We start from the raw sequence: 21,941 nt of genomic DNA, 5'->3' as shown, positions 1-21,941 counted from the left end.
GTCAACAGAATGACACTTTATTTGTACACTCATTTCTTTCTTTAACTTAGTTATATGATTTTAAACAAGTCCTTAATTCTGGTATGGGCTTTTGATTTTGTCGCTACCGAGACTCGGCATTGTGTATGATACAAGATTAGATATTGCTTAACCCACTGAGCCAGGCTTCTCCATAACACTCATATCTATATACTATAAAAATACACATATAATATATACATAATATATATACCTATATATATATACCTATATATATACACACACACACAACATACGCATACAACATACACATATGTAACACTTCTGTCTTACATCAGAATACTTGTGTAAACCTGCTTCAGGGCTGAGCAAGAGAAACAACTTGGTATCTCAATCTAGCAAATGTCTTAGATGTATGAAGGCATACCCTCAACGCAAATACCCTAAAATCAGCTTAAAAACATATATTCAGTGAAGAGCTATATAAATGTAGGGCAGAGTGCACAGACTTCACATGCTCTTAAGCTACTCCTTTTTTATATGAAGAAAATTCTCTATGGAACATATTAGTCTGCAAATCAAAGTATTCCAGCTTTAATCTATGCACAACAAAAAGCAATGAATGACAGGAATGGCATAGCAGGCGCGCACGCACTTCTGACTGTTAAGAAATTTAATGCCTTCTGTTTGCTGTTTTTGGATCATCCCACAGAAATGTTGGAATTTTGTTAGCACAGCCCTCATTCTGGATTGCTGACAAAGTCTTTTCACAAAGCAGAAACAGGCTTTAAATGAATACCAGTTTTTTTATCCCCTGATCTTGAAAATTCTTCAGAAATCATATCAAAGTTCCTGTGCAAAGCAAATTATTTGGTACTACTTGAATGAAATACCTTCATAAAAAGGAAGTAAGTTTTTTTTTTGCTGAAATTTTCTTAGAGAAACCATGCATTCTGTTGATTTGTCATTAGGACTTTAAACAGGTAGCGCTATCAAAATGGCTCTTCCCTGCTCCCCTTCCTTGGAACTCCCCTAAGAATAGAGGCAGCATGGGTACAAAATGAGATGATTGCTTTTACTCCAAAGACCATGGCTGTGACATTTATTAGCAGTGTAAACTTGAACTAATTATTTAATGCCTAAACCTTTTTAGTCTTTTGTTTGCAAAGCAGACATAAGTTCAAATCACAAAATGAAGTTTAAGTAGAATAGTTCAGCTATTAGGATTGAGGATCCTATAACCAAACTGCCTGGATTTGAATACCAGCTCTGGCACTCCTTGGAAGCAGTGTCACGTTTTATAAGATACTTAAATCCTCTGTGTACTTTATAAAATGAGGATGATAATGGTACCTACTTCTCAGGCTGATGTAAGCATTAACTGAGCAAATACAGAAAATGGGCTTAACTCTTGTTTTTTTGGTGGCAGACGGTGCTCTATTTTTTCCATAAAGTTTTGCAAAGATCAATTATAGTATATATGTGCACTACTCTGAGATGTACAAAACAGTATATAGCCTTTTTGGCCCCATTTCTTTAAAGCTTTATTTATTTATTTATTTATTTATTTATTTATTTGACAGACAGAGATCACAAGTAGGCAGAGAGGCAGGCGGGGGGTGGGGAAAGCAGGCTCCCTGCTGTGCAGAGAGCCTGATGTGGGACTCGATCCCAGGACCCTGAGATCATGACCTGAGCCAAAGGCAGAGGTTTAATCCACTGAGCCACCCAGGTGCCCCTTTTGGCCCCATTTATAATAGAAAATCTCCTACACTGAGTTTTAACTAACGTACAAATTAGTACCATTTTACCAGTTTTTGAGAAGAGGAGACACAATACTTTATCCCTCTTCATTTCCCCAACATGTTCAAATAATGTGTGGCCTCTAAGGAGGTATTCAGGCAGTATTCGCCGTGGTGTTTTAGTAAATTAAGAATTCTCTTTCTTTAGAATTTTTTTTAAAGATTTTATTTATTTATTTGACAGAGAGAGAGAGAGAGAGAATCAGTGAGAAGGAGGACACAAGCAGGGAGAGAGGGAGAGGGAGAAGCAGGCTTCCCGCCGAGTGGGAGCCCGATGAGAGGCTGGATGAGGGGCTCGATCCCAGGACACGGGGGTAATGACCTGAGTGAAAGGCAGATGCTTAATAATTGAGCCACCCAGACGCCCCAAATTAACTCCTTTTCTACTCGAAGTTCACCATCCCTAAATTCTGATCTCAAAAGCAACTTTTATCCTCATTTTCTTCTTTTTAAAGATTATTTATTTATTTATTTGACGGACAGAGATCACAAGTAGGCAGAGAGGCAGGCAGAGAGAGAGAGAGGAGGAAGCAGGCTCCCCACTTGAGCAGAGAGCCCAATGCGGGACTAGATCCCAGGACCCTGGGATTATGACCTGAGCCCAAGGCAGAGGCTTTAACCCACTGAGCCACCCAGGTGCCCCTTATCCTCATTTTCTAATTGAGAACAGTATGTGAGTGTGTGTGTGTGTGTGTGTGTGTGTGTGTGTAGATGGTCTCTCTTTACACAAATTGGAGTGTACAAATTATCTGACCTTACTTTGCTTTCTTCATTTAACAATATCCGTTTAATTTTTCCATATTATTACACAGAAATGCACACTATTCTAACAGCTGCATAAAATCTACTTTATCAATATAATTTATTCCTAGGCTTTATCAATAAAATCGAAGATTGTTTGCTTCTATTATAGATATTATTATATATCACATTGAACTGTCAAATCTGTTAGATAAAAACTGGTATTTTACTATAGATTTTAATCTGAATTTTTTATGGGTGAAATTGAGCATCTATGTCTATGTTTAAATGTTTGGAGGGCTTGGGGGGGCTTATGGGGAGCTAGTTATGGAAGTTATTTGCCCATTCTTCTACTAGGTTGTTGGTTTTTTTCTCACTGAATTTAAAAGCTTTATATGCTAAGGAACTTAACCCCATGTTTGTTATGTTTTGCAAATGTTGCATTATCTTATTACTCAAGGGTATTTGGGAGCATGTATTCTAATTTTACATTTTGAATTTTAATGTTTTCAACTGTGGTTTCTAGAGTCTGTATTTTGCTTTAATAAGTTTTTCCATACTCCTAGAAGTTTTCCATTTTTTTTTTTTTCTGGGAATGAAAATTATTCTAATCAGAGTAAAACACTAATTTTTACCCTATGTAGTCCCATATTTCATTCATAATTCTCATGTAAAGAAAAAATTAAGAAAAATGAAAAGTATGACTATATAGCATGACTTCATATACCAACCTGTGAGCAAACTGTCTTATATATTTAAGTGATGTACCAGAGGTTAGAAACTACACAGCAACATCATCATTTATATTCCTGAACTGGTCGACATCTGATAAGCTGCATTTAATGACTGTAAAGTCTACAAGCATTCCATTTCAGGAATTAAAGAAATGTATCTTAAAAGAGTAGGTCTGAGTTTGAAACTTCTGGGCCTCTTAAGTTTCAAAACATCACAAAATTATAAAGAATATAACTTGATGTTATATTAAATGATCACCTTTCCCCTAGTGAGAATATTATAATACGGACAACAAATATAAAATCTAATGGGTAAAATGTCATTTAAAAATTACTGTGTATTAAAATTATAGTTAGAGCTTTGCATCCACAGAGGAATATAACTGAATATCCAAAAAAGTAAACATTTGTTAGAACTAAAATACAGAAGAAATGGTAAACTTTAGCAATCTTTTCTCCAACCACATTATAATCCAAAGTATTATATGTTTATCACATATGAATGTACATACTACTGCTATAGTAAATATATTAATTTATATTCATTGATATAGTAAATCAATAAATGCAACATTTTATTATACATTATATTTTATCACATATGAATGTATATATTACTATAGTAAATATAGTAGTTTATATTCATTGATATAGCAAATCAATAAATGTAACAGTTTTAGTATATACATATCACAGATGAAATTTCCTATTAATATGGTGGTGTATGTACAAACAAAATCCCATCATAATTAACTTTTATTCTGCTTCACTAAAATTAGGTTGAAATTTAGGATTAAAACAATTAGTCTTTGAATTTCAATTGTTAAATGAAAAAAACTTTCTTACTCAAAGAATATAAAGAAATTCCCTCACAATTTTTTTCACTATTTAAGATGTTTCTAAATAATGCAGAATACTATATTTTAACTCATTAATTAAACTTAAGTCTTCAGTAAATTTATGTATACTCTATATTATAATTTATATATCAATGAGTTGTATTATGGTTATTTGTAGCTATAATATATAAAGCTACTATAAATATTAATCATTGTATAATATTCATAGTATATTTGTTATCAAAATTTTACTCGTTATTACTTGGTATTTCTTTTACTGTTTGGTAACAGGAAAACATTCTCATAAATGGGCTAATTTCTATGAAGTTGAGAATTTGTTAGTGTGAGAGGGATGAATTCTTGTTATTACAATCTCAACACCAAGAATTATTTTATAGACTGTTTCCTCAATATGCCCAAATTTTACATTCTTCTTTTCATATCTATAGGAATTTCTACACATTACTATCTAATGACAAACTAGTAAAGACAATATTTTGTAACAACATATTATTAGCAATGAAAACGGATATGAAATAAGATTTTTTTAAAAGAATTTATTTATTTGACAGAGAGAGATCACAAGTTGGCAGAGCAGCAGACGCGGGGGGTGGGGGGGAGCATGCTCCCAGCTGAGCAAACAGCCCAATGTGGGGCTTGATCCCTGGACCCTGAGATCATAACCTGAGCTGAAGGCAGAGGCCTAACCCACTGAGCCACCCAAGCACCCCTGAAATAAGATTTTAACTAATTGATCGGTTTTTTCTGTTATTCAATACTATAGTCATAAATAACTATAATATATAGATATTTGAATATTTTAATGAACAAAATAAAGATGTTTAGGTATTTTTAAGTTAAAGGAGATAATGTGATTTCAGAGTTTATTTTTATTTTTTTAAGAGATATTATTTATTTATTTGACAGAGAGAGACAGCGAGGGAACACAGTGGGAGAAGAAGCAGACTTCCCACTGAGCAAGGAGCCCAATATGGGGCTCAATCCCAGGACTCTGGGATTGAAGGGTGACCTGAGCCAAAGGCAGACACTTAATGACTGAGCCACCGAGATGCCCTGATTCTACAATTTACAAAAAGGACAAGTCAAATTTTAAAGCATTCACAATTCTGAAGAAAAAGTTAACTATACATATTTTTAGTTGAATTGGAGATTCATGAACATGGGTAAAATAATAGTTAATAAAAAAGAATTTTATGATCAATTTTACATAGAAGCTTTGAATATATTTCAGGACAAAACTTACAAAGTTTACCTTTAAGCAAAAAGTTGCTTCAAAAGGCAAACAGGTTTATAAATTTAAAATCCCCCCCTCTTCTTCATGCTTCTAAAGTACTACTGAAATTTAGGATATAGCTTTTAGATGCTACAAAAACACAAAATTTAATTGCCTCCATTTACAGATGTTCACACCAAGGCAGAGAAGTAAAGAGACTTACCTATGGGCTTATATTATAAGTGACTCCCAGGCTAAATAATTTTCAATTACAGAAGTTTCTTCAGTAACCATACTAGGCTCTCTACACTCAAAGGCTTCATAATTATCCTTGTTTTGAGGTATATAATAGTGAATGGAAAAGGTTACATTAGACTTGCCTTTAATTCACTAAGATGGTATTAAATAAGGAAATAAAAGAATAAGAGTATTTACAGAGATAACACACGTAGATCACTATTTTAAAAAGGTAGCAAACCAAATGGGGAAATATTATATTTTGTGAAGCTGTTAAAAACTATTTTAAGGACTCCCTGGGTGGCTCAGTCAGTTAAGCATCTGCCTTTAGCTCAGGTTATGAGCCCAGGGTCCTGGGATCGCACCCCGCGTGGGGATCCCTGCTCAGCAGGAAGCCTGCTTCCCCCTCTCCCACTTGCCCTGTTTGTGTTTCTTCTCTCGCTGTCTCTCTCTCAGTTAAATAGAGAAGTAAAATCTTTAAAAAAAAAACTAAACTAATTCAGCTTATGTCATAACAAAAATTTCTTTGCCACTATTATTGCACTTTGAAAATTTAAAAAGACAATTTAAAACTTGAATATATACCATGTAAAAATGAGATGGAAATGAAAACTACACATTGTTACATACACATGATGCTCCTAGAACTCATCCATCTCAGCCAGTATGAAACAAAGACCAAAACCGAATTCTCCTTAGAAATAAACAAACTAGCAAATACTTATTAAGTACTTGCTGCTTGCCTAATAATTGCTAAAAGTGATTATGATGGTTTAAGACTAAGAGATGGAGAGTATTAAATAAGAAGTCCATGTCAACAGGAACAGGTCATGGAAGAGTTCATGACTAAGAGAAGAGAACTATTTTACTAACACATATACTTTGGTTACATAATTGTTGAAATATTAACCCCAATGGTACATATAGGGAAAGAGACTTTTCCGGAAATTGGACATTCACTACTTTTTACTCCGTGCTTCCCTCAAGCCACCCACCTATGCAAGATAGCATACAATTCTGCAATGTCTGGCAGCTGATGTCATCAAATAATAAAATTTTCCATTTTTAAAATTTGGGGGGAAAAATAATTTTTAATATGTATGGTAAAATACATTGAAGTTAATTCTGAATTATCAAATTAAAGGAACAAATTCTATCCTAATCCTTACAATGTCACTGTCACAGATAATTCTGTCATTTTAAAATGTCAGCTTTGGGAAATAGCACAGTAACCAGAACCTTAGATATAATTATTACAATATTTTTAATATCTCAATTAAACTTCCTATAACTTAAAATGTTGTTATTAGTATGACTTGATTCTACTAATCCACCAACAGATTATTAAAATTTCATAGCTAGGAAATAATACAAAGGGATTATGATTTATTTGCTGTATTTAAAAGGATATATTTATTATATGGAGTATAAATAGGATGTCTAGATTAATTACTTATCAAATTAGTGATTTATACCTGTTCAGTTTCCAATTATATTTTTTAATTTTTTTTTTTTTTTTAAAGATTTTATTTATTTATTTGTCAGAGAGAGTGAGTGAGAGTGAGCACAGGCAGACAGAGTGGAAGGAAGAGTCAGAGGGAGAAGCAGGCTCCCTGCGGAGCAAGGAGCCCGATGTGGGACTCGATCCCAGGACGCCGGGATCATGACCTGAGCCGAAGGCAGCTGCTTAACCAACTGAGCCACCCAGGCGTCCCTATTTTTTAATTTTTAAAGGCCGTAAATACTATGAGACTTAAAAGAAACATTTGTTTCACAGTAATGAATAAAAGATAGTTAAAACCATTCTTTAATTACTAAATTTGGGGAGGAAAGTCCTCCAGGTGTGATATATAAGTGGACTTTTTATATGCTTGGTTTCTGTTGCATGAGAATTCAAGAGGACACTTGAGTGGTGTTATTACTTACAAGCATCAATTTCTCCCAGTCTCTGCCAGCTACTTGAAATGGTGTTAAACACACTAATTGAATCAATATGTCGATCTAATAATCTGCTGAAGTTGCTTCTGAGCTAATATAACTCTCTCTCATTTAAACTATCGAAACAGAAACACCAAACATGATTAAATCCATGTTAACAGCCCAGCAGCTGTTTAAATAACATGTTAGAAAAACAAACTGCCTTCAAAAGTCTGATGTAAAGCACAATTATGTACTAAGAACTTAATAGTCTAAACAACTAAAGTAAAATCACAACAAAAATTATTTTAAGGTAAGTGAAATCATTTTATAAAAATCCTCTCAACAATATTTCACACCACATGAACACTTTGTTTCTTGCAACTGTGAATAAATAAATGTGTAAGCCCTGCAAAACAGCTCCTCACAACATCCTTCAAAGATTCGTTTTATAAATGGTTTTAGAAAGTCCAGACACTGGTGTCGCTCACCTGCAGCTGGGCCATTTGTGGGCCTTTTCAGTGTGCACAGCACAGCACAGCATTTCCTTTTCCTCCCCACCTTCTCTTCTCTAATAAAGTGACATTATGTATTTCTTAAACCTACTAGAGTAACTACATCAAGACAGTGCTGATTTCTGATATGCTCTCATTCTAAGAATGGTATGGTAGAAAGTTTCCCTGTACCTGAAGCAGGAAACCAGGGTCTTCACCTCCCCCTCTCTCCCTAACTAATTGTGGGACCTTGGGATATTTGTTTTCTTGGATTCAGCCACCTGCACCATCTAACATACGGGGAAAATAACACTTGATGTTCATGAAAACTGCACACTAGATAGTCTCTTTACACTAATAATAGCAATAACGAGAAAACAGCAACTTCCTATAATTCTTCATGATTTATAAAATACAGACTCTGTCTCAATTGATACTCAACAATGCATGATAGGACAGTTACAGATAAACAAATGGAGGCATCAAGTGATTTTCCCAAGAACACAAACTTAGTAAAGGTTAACCTGATACCATTTCAAGGTCTTCTGCCTCTTTCTATGACATGATACTGGCTCTCCAATTAAAAAGTAACTAATTATATTCAGGGAAAATATTGTATTTAGGACAAACAGGTCTTTCATATGCTATAAAACTATGTCCACTGGCTGAAAAAATACTAGGAATTCAAGTTTATGATGGTCAAATAAAATAATATTATTTCCCTAAAATTAACTCTCAATATTTTCCATCAAGTCTGGAATATATATGTCCACTCAAAACAACTACCTCTTACATTTTACATCTGCTTTGGTCTTAAGGCAGAGATAGGGTTTGTATTCCTGAAGAATTTGTCAATACATAATCCTCTACCCATCCCCAAATTTTCTTCTCTATTCCTTGATATGCTATGACTTATCAGTGGTAGGTAAAGACAGCCATTTGAGGAATAAGTCAATATTATCAGTTTTAATCTCTAAACCAACAGTTTATGCTGGATGTCATTTTAGGACTTCCTTTGTGGTCAAATTTTGACAGTTTTGTGTCAGTTGTTAAAAGATAAATCATACCCAAAAGCAGCCCATGTAGTATTTCATTTCCATTTAAAGAGGTGTTCATGAAAAATAAATACAAAATATATGTTCTCTCTAACAAAGAAAGGAAAGAAGAAAAGAAAAGAAAAGAAAGTAAAGAAAGAAAGAGAAAAGGGATGACCTTAATGGTCTCCCACAATGCATGAAACCTTATATAGGATGCCCATCATCAAACCACAGTGGCACAGTGGCATCATTGTAGCCCAAGGACAGTGGCACAGCACAGTGGCATCACTGTGCCCAAGGATGAAGTTTCAATATTTTGGCAGACAACTTGTTCATGAGAAATGTACAGTGTGGAGGAAATAAGCCTACTTTAAATAGAGATACCACAAGCAAACAACAGTCTGCTCCTTTATCCATCCTTTAAGTGAATGATTAGCCAAGTCCTAAAGATTCAGTATATGCCACTTCTCGCATATCCTTTTTTTGGCATTTTCATGCAACCCAGAACGACTTTAAGATCATCTGTGCCATTTCGCCCAGAACAGCTAACTGATCTCTCTTGTCTTTCGTTACTTTCCATTCTTCTAGATTCATCCCAATCTCATGATTCATGCCCCATTATATTCACTTGTGCAGTTAATCTTCCTAAAGCAGAACTCTTATTACTCTTCTAAATGTCTTCAATGACAGCCCACTGTATATAAATTAAATACAAAGGTGTTGGTGTGGAATTTAAGGACACATTCAGCATAGTTCTATCATAGCTCTCAGCCATATGTTCTATGAGTCCCTTAGTCATTTTCCAGCCATTCTTCCTGGAACACATCCTATGCATCTCTACTTACTAGTTTTTCTTCCTGGCTCCTATTACTATTTTCTGGAATCCCTATTTCTATCAATATTAGCATACCATTCAAGGCCATTTATCTCCTACTTTTTAAAAAAAGATTTTATTTATTTATTTGACAGATCACAAGTAGGCAGGCAGAGAGAAAAGGGGGAAGCAGGCTCGCTTTGAGCGGAGAGCCCAGTGTGGGGCTCAATCCCAGGACCATGGGATCATGACCTGAGCCAAAGGCAGAGACTTAACCCACTGAGCCACTGAGGTGGCTTTTTTCATGGAGTATTTCCTGAGTACAAAGACACATTTTAGTGATTTCTTTAGTGTTTTTGCCTTACTTCTACATTCCCTATAGTATAAAATCCTTGAAAAAACAAAAAGTCCTATCTTTATTCACAGTTGCAAAACCATTATATCCTTGCATACACCAGGCACTCAGTAATTGCTGAATTGTTGCTAATTTACATATTACACTTCTCTTTGTAAATTATGGAGACCATGCATAAATTAACCCCAGGTGACAAAAAATATATCAATACAGAGTTGGGTTTTAAACACAAAACATCATCATCATAATATGATTAAAGGACCACTGTATGACAGGAAAGACTATAGGTGCCTAATACATGTCTCCTGTTTGATCATGATTGCTACTCTGTGAAGTACCTAATATTACCCTAATTTTAGAGATGAGGATGCTCAGATGGGGTGAAGTAACATGTCCCAGTCACACCTCAACCCAGAGCCAAATCTGAGACTAGAACTAGAATTGCTGTTACCTTATGTCACCAAAACCAAACTGGTTACTAGTTACCAGTAAAGAAATAAAGAAAAAAGGGATGTTAAAATGTTAATGAAGAACAACTCTGAATCAGCATGTGCCATCTGACATGATTTTTTGTATAAGTCTAATACAGGTGTAAGTAGTGTGTCAGCTTTGAGTAAAGCGAAATTTGTCTGAGAGCCTGTTTTGGAAGAAGACCAGCTTATAGTGCCAGATTTTCTGAGCATGGATTTTATTTCATATAAGAGCAATCTACTTTGAACTGGTGTTTGGCAACCGTCTGCTTAACATAGCTGTGGGAGGTTTGTGAAGCAAATTACATTGTGAAATTATCTCTTTAATAAGGGGAGCACAAATTTTTAACCAAACTTCTCTAATAAGTAAAATCATTACTATAAAATCCAGCGGAGTGGGTATATTCCCAAAGGGACCCAACACACTGGACTGCCAGAGGTCACTAAGGACGCTTAAACCAGGTCAGAAGGCAGTGCTGCCGGCACGCTGAAGAGAAACAGATAAGAAATGGAGCAGGGTTTCTATTACAGGGCAACATTAACAGAGGAGAGAACCAAAGCCACGCAACGCACTTCAGCGGCTTTACTGAGTCTCTGAACTGAAGTGACAGAGGAACTCAATAGCTCTTCACACTCTGGGTTCACATATCCTCGGTTTCCAAAATCTGGAGCCTACGTACTCCCATCAAGGCCACAGAAATTCTTTCCCTGGTGTTCTTCCATAAATACTTCCCTATTTGTGTGAAACAAGCAGGGTTAGCATTTGGCCCCGAGATGCAGGATTGGTCAGTTGGAAATGTGTAACGAATGAAATATGTCAAGTAGTAACAAAGAGGAGAAAACTTATAGTGGTGATTAGGAAAATGAATCTGGAAAACCACCTAGTAAATTTTAAAAGATCAGTGCCAGTTAGATACTTATTTTCCATATCGTAGCAGCAGCAGTTGTTTTTTTTTTTTTTTTTTTTTACAATGTCCTAACGAATAGACATTTTAGATAGTTATATAGAGTACATATATTAAAAGGTTAAAAAATAATTATATTGCAACTAGGAGGTCCAAGGTGATAATGGAAATGTTGGATTCAAATACCTGTGTTGAAGTTCTTCTCACGTGTGAATGTTAAGTCACTTAATGTCTCCTTGGTTCCTACTGTGTAAAGTGAGGATAATATCTTCTATGTAAAAATCCTGAGACTGGGAAGGCACACAATCATTTAGAGCAGGCAGTATAGCCTGTGGTTAAGATTATGGGATCTAGATTCAGTACCCTTGGGTTTAAGGCCAGATTCTTTCATTTATTAGCCACATGACCTTAAGAAACCTCTCTATCTCATTTTTCTCTTCTATAAAATCAAGATAATGATAATACTTGCCTTCCAGGGCTGTTCTGAATACTAAATACAATTGTATATAAATACCCTTAGAGCTATTTTACTTATTAATAGATTTATCAAAATATGAACGCATATCATGAAGTGTAGGACATCAAACAAATATAAACGTAGAGGTATGTGTACTGTGGGGAAGCACAGGATGATACAGAAGGCTTCATGAGGAAAGTTGTATTTAAGACAGTAGTTACAGGTTGGATATGCTTTACATCAGAGAGAAAATAGATTGCACTCAACATTGGAGGCAATCATAAAGAGAAGAAAAGGCATGATATATGTTGGTCTGAGTGACACCATTTTCTTTTCTGAAATGCATACATTCAATGAGTAACATAAATAGAAATATCCTAAAATCTAAGAGAGTTTAAAATGAAGTAAGCCATAAAAAAATTAATGTTTGTAAGGCAGTAATTTCACAGACAAGTACTGTCAACTTATTAACAGACGGTGTTTCAACAATCGTAGTATGAAAGAGCAAACTCCTTAGAATTCATTCATTTAGCCATTCAAAATTACTGAGCATCTGGTTTCTACCAGGTACTGCAATGCAGCAGTGAACAAGATGGCCCTTGTGATTTACACATATGTGTGTGTGTGTGTGTGTGCATATATGTATATGTACAAATATCTTTTTTGTAATAGATGAGCTCAACTATGCACAGTAAAATATTGTGATGAGAATTACAATGACTGGTAATCTCTTACCCCAGAATATACTACTACTATAAAATTTCACTGCAAAATGGAGAGCATAAATAATCAGACACTCTCATAAGATCACTATTTCAAAAGGATAGCTTCTTCTGAATTGTAAGTAGTTACTTTAAGCATGCCATCTATCTGTGAACTGAAGTTTTGATTATTCAATGAGTTGTCTGTCTCCATATCCGGAACATTCGTTAGACAGCTTTCTAAAGCTCGTAACTAAAGTATACAAAACATTCTTAAAGTGATGACATAGTTCTATGTATCATAGAGAGCAAATGATACATGCCAAATAAAGGGTACACCAAGAGCTTTTTAAAAAACTAGCAAAGGTAAGTTATTACATTTGTCAAGTGTAAGAGTTCCTTATTCATTTAAATATACTTTTTTAAAAAAATATTTGATATCTGGTCACATCAAAAGTAAAGTAAACTGTATAATAACTGGGTTTTATTTCTCCTTCTATTAACTTATGATTTAGTGCTGACATTGTATCTCTGTCACCCATAATTGGGCGTGTTACCTTCTAGAGACTTAGCTTCCTTAACTATGAAATGGAGATAATGTTACTTATTTGTACAAGTAATATAACTAAATGCATACAAGCCTGAGGCCAAGGCTCTTGAGGTCCCTTCAGTGTGTGGTACCCATGATTTTAGGATGCTTGAAATTTTATGCAAAAAAAATTATCTAATTGGTAATAATTGTTAGCTACTGAATATCTCAATATAAATTACTTTATGCAAAAAAATCTGACTGATTTCTTGGCTCATCAGCCAAAAGTGATGGCAAGCAGCCTACCACCTACATTTTCTTCTAGGAGTTTTACAGTTTCGGGTTTAAATTTAAGTCTTTAATCCATTCTGAGTTGATTTTTATGAATGGTTTAAGATATGGGTTTCATTTCAGTTTCATTCTCTTGTATGTGACTGTCCACTTTTCTCAGTACCATTTACTGAAGAGCTTATACTTTCTCTATGTGTCTTCTTGGCTCCTTTGACTTAAATTAATAGACCATAGATGCAAGGGTTGATTTCTGGGTTCTCTAATCTGTTATATTCATCTGGGTGTCCATTTTTAGTGCCAACCATGCTGTTTTGATTACTATAACCTTGTAACATAGTTTGAAATCAAGAAGTATGCTTCCAGCTTTGTTTTTGTTTTTATATATATATTTTTTTCCTCAAAGACTGTTTCAGCTATTTAGTGTCTTTTGTGGTTCCATACAAATTTTAGGATTGTTTTTTCTATTTCTGTGAAAATGTCATTGGAATTTTGAGAGAAATTGCATTGCAACTATATATTGCTTTGGATGTTATGAACATTTTAACAATGCTAATTGTTCCAACCTATCAGCATGGAATATCTTTTCATTTATTTAGGTCTTCTTCAATTTCTCAGTTTTCAGCATACAAGATCTTTTATCTCTTGGTTAAATTTATCTCTAGGTATTTTTTTCTCTTTGATGCACCTGCAAATGACACTGTTTTCTTAATGTCTGTGATAGTCTGTTGTTTAGTATATAGAAACACAACTGATTTTATATATTGATTCTGTACCATACAATTTTAATTTGTTGGTTATTTCTAATAGTTTTTTAATGGGTGTCTTTAGAGTTTCTATTTATAATATGTCATCTGCAGATAAAGTCAGTTTAGCTTCCTTTCTGAATTAGATGTCTTTTATTCTCTTTTCTCACAATAGCCAAGATATGGAAACAACCTAAGGGGTCTATCAATGAATGAATGGATAGGGCTGTATTACTTACACACACACACACACACACACACACACACACACACACGGGAATATTATTCAGCCATGACAAAGAATCAAATCCTGTTGTTTACAACAGCATAGACAAACACTGACGGCATTATGCTAAATGAAATAAGCCAGCAAGGGAAAAACAAATAGTGATGTTATCACTTATATGTGTATATGTGGAATCTAACAAGTTGAACTCATAGAAACAGTAGTAGAAAAGTATGCTTCTAGGGGCTGGAGGATGAGAGAAAGAGGGAGAGGTTGGTAAAAGAGTACAAATTTTCAGCTATGAGATTTATAAGTTTTGGGGAGCTAATATATAACATGGTGACTATTGCTAACTCTGTATCATATAAATGAAATTTGATAAGAGTGTAGAACTTAAATATTCTCTCTCACACACAAAAGATAAATATGTGAGGTGATAGATGTGTTAATTAACTAGGTGGAAGGATTCCTTTTCCTATGCATACATATATCAAATCATTACAATGTATACTTTAAATATCTTACAATTTCATTTGTCAATTATACTTTAGTAAAGCTGAAAAAATTTCAGGATGCATTTAAAAATGAATATGCTTCTTTATATCAACTCTCTTCCTAGTGTGGGGTTCAGATAAAGATCTATTTTAGATCATATATTATAAAACTCCGGCTTAGAAGCAGCATTCCTAAATCTATGTATTTCTAAAGGTCATAAGTAAGAGCATATTTAAATGTTAATGTACATTTAAACATATACACAGTATATAATACTGGAAACCTAGTTGCTATGTGTTGAGGATGGTCTTTATTAAGCAGTAAATGTTAGCTACTTAAGCAAAAGATAGTGCAACATGATTAATAGGCCATCCCCATGAGTTTCCTTCAGTTGAATATTGGCGGGCATCCAGAAGGGGGTGGGGAAAGCAAAATAAATACAACATGCACAAAACTTGAAAAAAAAAAAGTGCTACAACCTTCATAAAAAGCATAAAGTCCTTGACTCAAATAATGTTATGAAGACTCTTCTGAATTTTTCCTTTTTTCTACTTTGTCCCTGTCAGGATGTGAACCCTGCCATTATGTTAGGCCTGCGGCTGTTTGCAGGTTTCCTCCCCTTCTGGGACTAAGAGGCAAATTGCAGGTTTCCAGGGAGGGGGAATGCACTTACAGGAGGGATTGCTTCAGCACTTCATATGGATGGTGCCAAGCCCAGTGACACTAGCTACCTTGCTCCCTGGGACAACCAGCCACCAGATTTTATACTTAAGTTACTGAAAATATACAAGTTATAAGTTTCAGAAGCCTGAAGTCTTTCTTTGCTTGAAGACCATAATAAGTACAAGGACCATTAAAAGTCATTTTACTCTGTTCCACCTGCAAAATGAATGCAATTATTTCAGGGGCACCAGGATACCCAAATCTTCATTTTCGTCACATGCATCTCAATGCTCACTGTCCTCTTCCACATCCCTAGTACGCTGCTGCCTTTTTTCAAAGCAGCACAAGCTTACTAAAAGCACTTCATTCCGTGGGAGCTGTCAGCAATTACTGCAATGAAGTTTAAATCTTCTTCCTCTAACCACTGTAGTATTCTAGAAATAATGACAAACTTCTCCCGGCTTTAAAATGTCAAGCTGACCACTCAGAAATGTAAGCTAGGTTTCTCCAGGAAGGCCCACCTGATAAGACATTTTATAAGGCTTCCACTTTATCTCCTTTTCCATTACTATAGTGCCTTAACACTTTCACAGTGTAGCAACACCTTCTGGGACAAGCTGAAACTAAAACAAACCATGAAAGCTGCCACCTTAACGAAGTTAACAGTATGTGCTTGGCATGAATAAGCTGTATGATTTTTTTTTTAATCTGACACTATCTTTTGAATTAATTCTACTTTCTTCCTCACAGTGCTATTTCTAAACAATTTAAACCCATTACATAACTAATTTACCTAATGGCAAGATAGCTTTTCCTTAGGTGTGCAATAGTATTTTAAATATATATATACCCAGTACACTATACTATTTTCATACATTTTAGGATTAAATTTATTTTCAAATATCTGGTTCAAGTTTTACACTCAGAAAAAAATTTGAATTAACTTCATTACTCCAATGAAGCTTTACATTCCCAGCTGACATCAGAATTACAGAGTTATAAGGTTAATGGGAATATAATAAAATCTCAATATAGTTTTTCAGATAACATAGAAAGCATACAACTTATATCTTTAAATGCACTCAATTTTAGCAAAGGAAGGTACATTATTTAAGAAAGAGCCATGGAGAGATCAAGTAAGGTTTAAATGGCATATCTTTGAGCATACAAAGGAAAAACAAATGAAGACACAGGATCCTGATAAATCACTTTACCAACAGAAAAGTTAGCTTCTCTCTTCAGATACCAAAATTCTTGTTACTGCTTCCATCAATATTTACTGCACACTTGGGAAGCACTGGGTACTCCAAGATCAGAGAATTTGCTGGCTTTCCTGATACTGCTTTCATATCATCACTTCCCCATAAAAGTAGATAAATAAGCAAGTCCATTCATTCAGTACACATGTACAGGGTGCAGTCTATATACCAGCTACACTGCTAAGTGTTGGAGGTACAGGGGTGAATAAGACAAGCATGGTTTACTGACTGGCTGGAGATGGACAGGATCCCAATAATGCAGGAAGTTCTCTGACAGGGAGTGCCAGGGTAACACCTGTCTCAGTGACAAAATATACAAAGTCTAAGAGGAGGAAAAAGAAAAAAGGCAGGAAAACCAATGATAGTGTTCAGGTCTCTCAAAGACCTGGTATTAACCACTAACAAAGAAAGAATCAAGGATCTTAAAGGTAAAATCCAGTGCCAATGTAGCCATGGGAACGTATTCACCACGTGGGGCAATTTCAGATGGCTAGCGACGGAAAGAGTAGACGAAAGATCGGAGAAGTACTGACATTTTCGTGAAGTTCCATTTTGCTGTGTGCCCTTCAACATTAGCCATTTGATTTACAAAACTTTCTGTTAGGTATCAGTTTTGTTTTATACAAAAGGAAGCTGAAGATCTGGACCACATGATAATGCTGAATAATACCATGACTCTGAACCAGCCAAATACTCTCATAATATATTGACTACAAAGGGAATCAAATGGGGGAAAAAATCTAACTTTTACAGATATGGGAATTTAAAGTTCATTTTCTATTGATGGTGTCATCTTAAGGCATTCATATTTTACTAGGTACTATACAAACAAATATTTATTGGTAACTGACCTCAGAGTAATACAGAATAACAATATATAGTATCAAACAAAATATACACCCATTCACTAAGTAGCATGCAAATGAATGTAAAGCAAACTAATAAATTAAAAAGTGCAAAGAGAAAAGGAACTAGCAGAGAAAAGGAACTGAACACAATAAATGGGTCTAAGCACTAGACTTTAATGCCTGATTTTAAGGTGGCAAAAATGTGAGTGTTCATTCACTCCACAAAAATGTCTGGGGCACAACTGTTGCACCAGGTACTCTACTAAGCAATAAAGACATAGTGACATCAAGTCAGATATAGTCTTTACTTTCATATTCTGCCCGTATCTGGTGGAGACGAAGGGAGATGACAGCCTTGCAAGAGTCTATTTGTGTGAAAGGAGGAGGTAGTGTAAAGACAAAGAATCTGGAACAAGAAAGGCCCAGAGAATTCACTAAAGTTCCTACAATTGAGGACCTCTAACTCTACCATATAACCCTTTATCAGAAATAACTTCATTATTTTATTAATTTGAATTTTTGTTCTTAGTATGTAAATAACTAACAAAGCAAAATATTTATTGTTGAAAATATACATGTAAGTATCAGCTGGCATTTTCACTAATAATTCCTAGATTGTTTCCATCACAAATATAAACAAAAGTACCTAATTGTTTGTTTTTTTTTTTTTTACCATGAATGTAACTTCACAATGTGAGAGAACCCTGAAAAAAATAAAAACATATACACACACAAAATCTGAATGAAAATCTAAAATGCAACCTCTTCAACCCATTATATTCACCATCATTAGATACAAGATTGCTCTGACAAGTAATAGAACATTTGGTCAAAAAATAATAGCTTGGTTAAAATTTCTATGTGCTGATAATAGTTGCAAGCTTTCACTATGCTGCCATATTACCAGTCTTAATGAAATTCACTTGTCAGTTCCATTTTGGAACAGTGAATGCTTGCACTGCATGACAAGGGTAAAATTAAAATCTCTTTTCTTTTCCTAATCAAATCAGCTAACAATGAATAATAAGAAAAGAGAAATAACCCAGAAATTTCTGTCACTAATTGGTCAAAAAAGATAAGTTTTCAGATTCCTTTCCTTTTTTTTTTTTTTTTAAATTTCCACAGGTGATCTTTAAATATCACTAGTCAGCTACTTTTTTTAAGCTCACTGTTGCCAGCAAGTATATTCAGTAAAATGAGCCAAAAATATGTAAGATAAAATACAATGGTAAGGAATGATGCAGTAGATAGTTAAGAATTTACTTCTACCCCAGCTGGAGGTTTTATTATCATTACCATTCACTGGGTATTGAACACATCCTGTTGTGGAATATGCCAGTGAATGGTTCATTATAAAATAAAGAAAGCAAAGATACCTGTCTATATATCTTAACCTTAATTATGAACTCCTATAAACTTTAGTGAATTTCAACACTCTTGGAAGTAAGTCTTCTAAGAGAAGAGGTCATATTTATTTACCTTTTTATTTTCATGTGAGGCTGAAATATCAAGCCTAGTGTATTAGGCACATTGGACTTTGTCTAGTGCTCTTATTCTAAGCTTTTGCTGAAAAGTGTTAAACATGGCAATCCAATAAAAATTAAGTATAGCCTAGAAGATGAAATGAGAATTCAACTCAAATGACAAATGAACCTGATGAAGTACAGGCAATGAAACCCATCCACCTCGACCCTGAATTTTTTTTTTTTTTAAAGATTTTATTCATTTATTTGACAGAGAGAGATCACAAGTAGGCAAACAGGCAGGCAGAGAGAGAGGGAGGAAGCAGTCTCCCTGATGAACAAAGAGCCCGATGCGGGGCTCAGTCCCAGGACCCTGGGATCATGACCTGAGCTGAATGCAGACACTTTAACCCACTGAGCCACCTACGCGCCCCCACCTGGGACCCCGAATTTATGCTCCATTCTTTAAATTCATGCTGCTTAATGTTGTTCTATACTCTCAATGTCCAATTTTTAACTTATTAATTCATTTAATAATACAGATATTTAATAAATATTAGAACACTACCCAGTGCAAATATAGAACTGTCCTGGCTATAAGGCAGCAGAAGGTTTAAAGGAATAGATACAAATATTTTCCTCAAAAACCTTAAAATCTACTTAAGCAATATATCATAAGCCCATACACTTCATGATTTAGGGAGTAGACTGAAATAAAGGCTATTTTTCCATTCCTTGAGAAACATCACAAATAAAGATTAATAAAGAAAATAAATGTAGTTAATGTGGTTCTAGGAAATGATACACAATAAACCAACCACAACTAGAAGATGCCTAGATCCTATTGCTGTTTAATAATGGACTTCAGTGAGTAACAATAATCATTATGTATCAGTTTCCCAATGAGCAAATGGCAAACTAACTCTATATTTATCACAGAATAACCCTATAAAAGTCAAATGGAAAATATTTCCAGGGAAACACTATACAAGTATTTTCCCATAATCATAAAAACATTTAGAGTTATGACAGAGAATTATTCAACACTTGATGGGCAATTGATAGATAGCATGTTCTGTCTTTGAAGGGTGTACCTCTTACACCACAAGAAAAGTAGCAGAAAAATCAACATACGCTTATATCTTTCCAAAATGCAAATTTCATATTAAATATATAAAGCTCAAATCAGGGAAGTGAAAACCACATTAACTTCTTAAAGAGAGATCTGTACAAACTGATAAATAATGTAAATTAAAGAAATTCAAAAACATTTGAAGAACCGTCTCTAACACAAAATCTGGAGGCTGAGAAAAAGTAAATTTCAATTTCACTTATTAATCCCTGGGGTTCAGAAATACGTACCCATGTGACCCAATTTCTGCAATCATATTTCCCTAGTCTCTTGAATGTATGTATTTTTATATCCTCTCAAACATAAAAATGTAAAAATATTTTTCCATTATTTTGTTGCAAATGTCCAGAGCACTGATCTAAATATCAGACCAATTAACAGCAAAGCAAAATAGTAAGAAAAAAAGAACTTTGATGGGACAGGACCATCTCAAACTAAAAACATGAACACAATAAAAGTATTTGTTTGTTGTACTTTCCCTTCCCTGGTAACCCAGTATAAAGGTAAATCCAAAGGAATAAAATTATCCTGGTATAAATATTATATACAAATATTTATGTCAAAGATTAAAATCCAGACTGAACATTAGTTAGAATTCACAAAAGCAAAACAAACCTCTTAAATCCAGTAGACCAAATATGCTTTCATGCTGTGTGTGTGTGCGTGCACACACATACACAAGATTGGCACAGCATTAATGAATGCAGAAAAGTTATGGTTTAAATTTCACTTGGAATTCAGATTTTGTGCTGTACTTCAATATTTACTAAGTTTTGCTAAAGTAATAGTATACTAAATTTTTTGAGGTTGTTACAATTACCAAAAAACCCCAAAGCCTTTCCTTTATATAGTCTGCCAAAATCTCACTATTAATATGGTGATACAGAAAATTATTACTATAATTATTAATCATTACAAGTATTACAAATTATTATCCTAAGTATAAGCCTAATTTACTGTTTTTTTTTGTTTTGTTTTGTTTTGTTTTGTTTTAAGAAGAGAGAGTGGTGGGGAGGGTCAGATGGGCAAAAAGAGACTTTTGTAGGCAGGCTTCCTGCCCAACATAGAGCCAAAGAGAGGGCTGATCTCAGGACCCTGAGATCATGATCTGAGCCAAAATCAAGAATCAGACACTTAACCAACTGAGCCACCCAGACCTCCCCCCACCCAACTTTTTTTGAACTCCAAGTACAAACTTTATTTCTATTACAAAGATATAGTGAAGCAGTTGTTGTTTTCTTAAAAATAACTTGTAGTGATCTGAATTATGAGTGTGGTTTTCTAGGAAACAATTCAAAAATGGCATACAAATTAACTGTTTCTTAGCCATCTACCATGCTGATACCCTATTATTAATATGACTTAGTCTCACCTAAAGTGGAATGCTTAAGTCCATCCTGACTTAATTTTGTTCAGTTACAGTCTGTGTCTGCTGGCTTCATACAGCCTTCTCAGTATTTCAACATATGTTTCATTCCCATTCGTTAGCATTAAATATGAAATAGTAAATCCCACTGGGATAAGTTTCCTAAAAGTCGTGCCATGTATTACTGAAACAATCTATTGAAACATACTG

At 34.5% G+C, this 21,941-nt stretch overlaps 1 protein-coding gene across 13 annotated transcripts in view; it reads right to left on the bottom strand.

Annotated features, from left to right (window-relative positions):
• Positions 1–21,941, bottom strand: part of IKZF2 (IKAROS family zinc finger 2) — a 164,112-nt gene that overhangs the window by 63,191 nt on the left and 78,980 nt on the right. The window lies entirely within an intron of this gene.

The sequence above is a fragment of the Mustela lutreola genome, chromosome 3, assembly GCF_030435805.1.
Source record: "Mustela lutreola isolate mMusLut2 chromosome 3, mMusLut2.pri, whole genome shotgun sequence".
Classification (NCBI taxonomy): Eukaryota; Metazoa; Chordata; class Mammalia; order Carnivora; family Mustelidae; genus Mustela; species Mustela lutreola.
Note: the sequence above shows the minus strand (reverse complement) of the source record. Positions and strands in the feature narration are given on the sequence as shown.